At 41.3% G+C, this 6160-nt stretch overlaps 1 non-coding gene across 1 annotated transcript; it reads left to right on the top strand.

Moving 5' to 3' along the window:
- The first annotated feature begins 274 nt into the window (after window positions 1-274).
- On the top strand, window positions 275-382 carry LOC112745728 (small nucleolar RNA R71). The gene has a single exon (XR_003173641.1). It is a non-coding gene; the product is annotated as a small nucleolar RNA R71 (small nucleolar RNA).
- Window positions 383-6160: the final 5778 nt, after the last annotated feature.

Below are 6160 nucleotides of genomic sequence, written 5' to 3'. Positions count from 1 at the left end.
GATTCAACTGCATTTGCTTCAGCAGGTTGGTCATCTCACAGATGCTTTGAGTTAGAGCAGCAGTCTCTCTGCCAGAAGATACTTCTGCAATGGCTTTTGAATGGCCTTGCTTCTGTCTGTGGTTCCGAGTAGATTCAGCTAAATCACTGATCAATTGCCAAGCTTCATCAGTGGTCTTGTACTTCTTCATAGACCCATTGCTGGCACTTTCCAATGTGGTCTTATCTTGGGGCCTCATACCTTGTGCGATATAGCTGAGTAGCACGATCTTGTCAATCATGTGGTGGGGGCATACTTCCAGAAGATTATTGAAGCGCTCCCAGTATTCAAAGAGAGTCTCATTGTCATCCTGAACAATTGTAGAGATATCCTTCCTCAGTTTATCAGTAACTTCAAATGGAAAGAATTTCTCTAGAAACTCCTTTCTGAGTGTATCCCAGTTGGTTATATTTGCTATAGGTTGAGTGTAGTACCACTCTCTTGCTTTTCCCTCAAGAGAGAACGGAAAAGCTTTCAGCAGAATTGAAGTTTCATCAGTGCCATCACGCCTAACAGTAGAACAGGCTGCCTGGAAATCTCTCAAGTGCTTAATAGGCTCTTGAGCGGGTAGGCCATGAAACTTGGGCATCAAATTTAACAGTGCGGTCTTTATTTCAAAATCTGTAGCTACCGCTGGATGATGCGCTTGAAACGGTTGCATTGTAAAATCAGGAGCTCCTTCCTCCTGAATGGTAACTCTTCTAGCTGCCATATTTTCTGCACGTAAAACAATCGAATCAGTAGAACGGGGGCTGGTTTCTTCCTCAGATTCACTTTCAGATCCGCCCTCAGAGCGGGCTAACCTACGCTGTTCTCGCCTTATTCGTGAAATAGTCCTTTCAATTTCAGGATCGAATATTAGCAAGCGCGGATCAGGAAATGAACGCGTCATTTGACGGAAGAAACATGCAGCTCATAGTAGCAAAATTAAATAAAATGCAAATAAATAAATTCTAATTAATAAAATTAGCACTCTATTGCAACTCCCCGGCAACGGCGCCAAAAATTGATGGGGGCAGAAGCTGGTGAATTAAAAATTATTAAAATGGTTATGTTGCAAGTATAGCTCTTAACTCACCGAAAATCTGCCTATCAATTTAAAAGTATGTCACAGAGAATTTTAATTAAAATTACTGGGAGTTTTAAGTCCCAGGTCGTCTCCCAACGAGTTGCAGAAAAGTGTGCTATCTTATTAATCAGATGTTCCAAGAAGTTGAGCTAAGTAAATTGGGATGTAAATTGAGAAAATTTAAATAATATGAATAAAAGCCTTGACTGGGAGTTGATTGGTTGGAATTTCTACTATTGATGGTGCGATTGTAATATTAATTTATAATTAATGGTTATTCTGTTTAGTTATCTTTTACTAGGTAAGGGAAAGTCAAACAAGTTGGAATGCCAGATCTGTTCACAAGTTGCAACCCACTTAGTTCAAAGGGATTGGCGTCGGTGACAGGATAGCAATCCAACATTCAACCCAATTACGAATTTTCTTTCAATCCTTCCAACTCAAGAGTTCCTTTTAATCAACTCCCCATCAAGTAAGGAAACTACTCACGCATTGTAAATAAAGAATCCATAGCACATGAAAGGGAATTAAAAGAAGACATGATTATTGGAATTGAAATTGAATTAAAAAGAAATAATCCTTGCATTAATTAATCATAAAAGCATTCAAATAAAAAATTGAACAAAGCAAAGAACATGGAAGAATGAAACCAAGTTAAGAAAACGAACTAGAATGACGAAGTCTTGATGAGGGAAATAACTCTTCTCAATGTTCCAATGCTCAGATCAATTCAAAATTAGAATCCTAAAAACCTAGAGAGAAAAACCTAAGAGAGTGAAAAACTCCATCTAAAACTACTGAATGAATGTGTCTTTTGTTTCTGCATGTTCTCTGACTCTGGTCTGCTGTTCTGGGCCAAAAACTGGGCCAAAATGGGGTCCAAAATTGCCCCCAACGAATTCTGCAGATTATGCAGATCGCACATGTCACGCGATCGCGTCATCCATGTGAACGCGTCATTCGCGTTTTTCCTCGCCACGCATTCGCGTCGTCCACGCTACCGCGTCGCTTGGGCTTTCCAATCCGCGCGGCTGCGTGAGCCATGTGGCTGCGTCGCTGCGATTTGCTCTCCTTCGCGCGGTCGCGTGAGCCATGCGACCGCGTCACTTCTCGTTGGTTATCTCCTCAAATTCTTGTGTTCCTTCCATTTTTGCTAGCTTCCTTTCCAATCTTCAACTCATTCATGCCCTATAAAGTCTGAAACACTTAACACACAGATCACAGCATCGAATGGAATAAAGGAGAATTAAAAATAAATAATTAAAGTCTCTAGGAAGCTGTTTTCAAACATGTAATAAATTCAGGAAGGAAATCTAAATGCATGCTAATTTAATGAATAAGTGGGTAACGATCGTGATAAAACCACACAATTAAACACAATATAAACCATAAAATAGTGGTTTATCACTCACATGCTTGTGTTCTTTGCTCAAAACATGATCCACAAGTGTATAATTCAAGGAAGTTCTAAAAAAAATTTTTTCAACCAATTGGGTGGTACCCTAAAAATAAATTTCTTAGAAATTTTCATTATATTAACTAAGCTTATTCCAGTGCAATATTGTGATTTAGAAAATTTTTAAAAATTTTCCTAGTTTACCCTTTTTTTTCAATCAAAACACAATTCTTATATAAAAAGGGTTAACTAGATTTTTAACAATCCAGAATATTTTTCTAATCACAATCAAAGACTAAGATGCAAAATATATATATATATATATATATATATATATACTAAGAGTATGCAACAACCAAAATAAGAGTATGCACAATAGCAAACATGTACAGTAATCCCAAAATGATCTAAAAGATAAAGTGCAGAAGTTAGAAATAGATGTCCGAAAGTTCACCACATAAATGTAAACACCGGTCACGAACGCTGACCTCCCCACATTTTAGAATCAAGCATCGTCCTCGATGCCACTACTGAAGCTTGGGATGGAGGTCAACAATCATGTCGGGCTATGGCTCAGGCTGTGGGACTAGGACTGCCTGTGGCTCTGGATGTGGTTGTGGATCCTTAGGAGGCTACTGGGCCTCAGTGGTGGCCTGTGTCTCTGGAGGTGCATCCTGATGAGTCGGCTCCTTAGCTAGCTCCTGCTCCTGATCCTGCTCATCAGAAGCGGGAGAGTCTGGGAGCGGCGATAGCTCGATTCCCTGTGATACAAACACCTGGTCGATGCGGTCAAGACGTCGCATGACACGATGCTCGAAGCGCTCCACGAAGTGAAGCAGGTGCTGCACCAACAAATAAGTCGGCTCAGGTGCTGCTGGTGGTGGTGGTAAGGATGCTGCGGTTAGTGAGGAAGAGGCGGGTCCTGCTGCTGTGGAGGAGGAGGGTCTAGCTGCCTCAACCACCGTTCTCGCTCGAGAACGGCGGCTGGTCGGTGGCTTCTCGTGCACCCATCCACCCCATGGAATGGTAACCTCCTTGTCGTCGTCCTCTGGGGGTAGTGGTGTCACATCATTGTCCTCCCACGGGACATCAGCTAGCTCAACCAAACTGGTGACCAGTGTAGGAAACGGTAGCAAGCCGCGAATATAAGCTCTCCACATGCTATGCCTGATCAGCCGGGGGAAATACACCTCTTTCTCCTCCATGACACACCCAATCAGAACTAGCATATCCATCAGAATCTCTGAGAAGTTAGTTGTAGGCAAGACATAGTGGACAAATATCTGCTGCCAGGTCCTAGCCTCCTTAGACAGATATATGGATAGCATCCTCTTGGGCTTCTTGTTGTTCGAATCCATCACCTAGGGGGCGTCCGGTGTGGCGATCACGCGCTTAAGTGCCTCATAGTCAAATGTCATGGAGAGAAGAGCTACCTCTGCCTGATGGTAGGCACAAGTGTCAGGAGTACCAACTCTGCAAAGCAGTGCATCTCCTTTGGCAGCCTCAGTGACCATAATCTCTCTATCCCTTAAGTGTACTGAATCCAAGTTCGCTCGGAAGAAGTTTTAGTAAAATTCCTTAACCCATGAGATGTTAATCCTTCCCAAGTCCCTATCCACGAAATCTAATCCCAACTCTGAGATACGGGTGTTTACGGCATGCCACACTTCATTGGGAAGGTTCAGCTTCTTCTCAATGTTCAGTCTTCTTATAACTGGAGAAGCGTAGCTCACAGTAGAGGTTTGGGAATTTGATCGGGTCAGTGGGTGGCAGCAGCTGATTTTCCTTATCCTCTTCGTTTAGCGGATTCTTGGCATAATTAGCATATGGTGAGGGGGTAGAGGTCTTAGAGCGCTTTCTCTTTTTAGAAGTAGTCGCTATGGTTTTTCCTTTGTCTGACATCCTGAAAAACAGAGATAATACAATATAAGAAGATAGCCAAATAGATACAAAGCACTCAAAGCAAAGCATATTCATAAAGTGAATAAAGAAAAGAGGTTTCTTGGAATGTAAGCAACAGAATTCAGAATTCAAACCAAACTTCAAACCAAGAATTTAAACCACAGTTGCACATTACTTGTTTATTAAGCCTAGGAAACACCATATCCAAAATAATGATCAAAAGAGTTAAGTTGAAAACCAAAAGAAGTTAATTGGTTAAACAAATGTAAGTTAGAAATCAGTTTGAAAATCAGTGATATGGTGGTTACTGGCTCAATTCAAAAGGAATGCACAAAATAGGAATGTAAGCACGTTCACAATCATGAAATGCATCAAGTCATTGATGATGAAATATAGTATAGCTAGAAAGCAACTAATGAGAAAATAAGTCATCAATCAATGCAAGGGTCACTAGAGTTATGTGAATTGATGTTGGTGAGAGCAAAACCTTGAGAAACAAATTGAGGAAACTTGTAATTCAAGCAAAAACTCAAGTTCAAAGAATCATCCCTAATTAAAGCATAAAATGTATAAACACCTTAGCAAGCAAGCAAAATATACTAAGAAGTAAAGAAATTATGTACAATGGAACTCAATTCATTCATTCATTATATCTATAAGAGAACAGAAAGAGTTTACCATGGTGGGGTGTCTCCCACCAAGCACTTTTAGTTTAAGTCCTTAAGTTGGACATTGGGAGGCTTCTTGTCAAGGTGGCTTATGCTTGTATCCATCCTTGAACCTCCAAGAGTGCTTGTCCTTCAATCGGGTTGTAGAAGTTCTAACCATCTTCACTAAGCTTGAGTGAGGTCCTCTCCAAAACATGAGCTCCCAAAATTGGCTCTCATAGGGTAATCCAGGATCCCATATCTTGTCTTCGCACCCATCTTCTAGTTGATCGCCTTGACTTTCTCCGGGCGACGAGAAAGCAGAATTCTCATGAAAGCGCCAAACTACTCTCCTGGACCCATTTAATTGAGCATTACACCAATCCATGTTCTTCAATTTTGAGCTTCCAATCATAATGAGTCTACATTTAGAACACCAACCACTAAGCATCCTCCTCTTTCGCTTAATCCCACAAAGCGCCCTAAGTTGGCCATTCGCTCAAGCAGACCATACTCAAGTGGGATAATAAAGCTGAGAGTTAGAAGTTTTACCCACTCAAGCAAAGGATTGGATGGCGAACTAGGTGGAAGAGTTTCCAAAGTTCTTGATAAAGCATACTCCACTCCCGTCCATCTTCTTCTAGAGGCTTCCACCACTTGGCAAGGTTTTTCAAGTTTCTCCTCTTGCCAAGCTTCCTCAAGTTCAAATTCTTCTTCACCAACTTCTTCTATCTCCTCCCCATCACTCTCATCATAGATAAGAGGTCTAGTGAAGTCTACCTCCTCATCAAGTTTAAGCATTTTGGGGAAGGACTCTTCAAAGTCGAAGGGATCATATGTTGATGCGGAATCATCATAGATAGGAGGGCTTGTTGCTTGGAACACTTCTTCCAGTCCTTCACTCACATTGGTTTTTGGAGGTGGCACATCCTTCTCAACCTTGCTTTTTAGTCCACTGGAAGAAGGCTTAACAAGATTGTCAAGGGAATTGGTCAATGTGGGCAAAAAATCACTGGTGATGGAGTCCGCTTCTTAATCGATTTCCTTCAACTCTCTGTTTACTTCTGCAACTTTACTCTCCTCTTTAATATCTCTTCCATGCTCCGT

The sequence above is a fragment of the Arachis hypogaea genome, chromosome 14 (genome assembly GCF_003086295.3).
Source record: "Arachis hypogaea cultivar Tifrunner chromosome 14, arahy.Tifrunner.gnm2.J5K5, whole genome shotgun sequence".
In the NCBI taxonomy this organism is placed as follows: Eukaryota; Viridiplantae; Streptophyta; class Magnoliopsida; order Fabales; family Fabaceae; genus Arachis; species Arachis hypogaea.
Note: the sequence above shows the minus strand (reverse complement) of the source record. Positions and strands in the feature narration are given on the sequence as shown.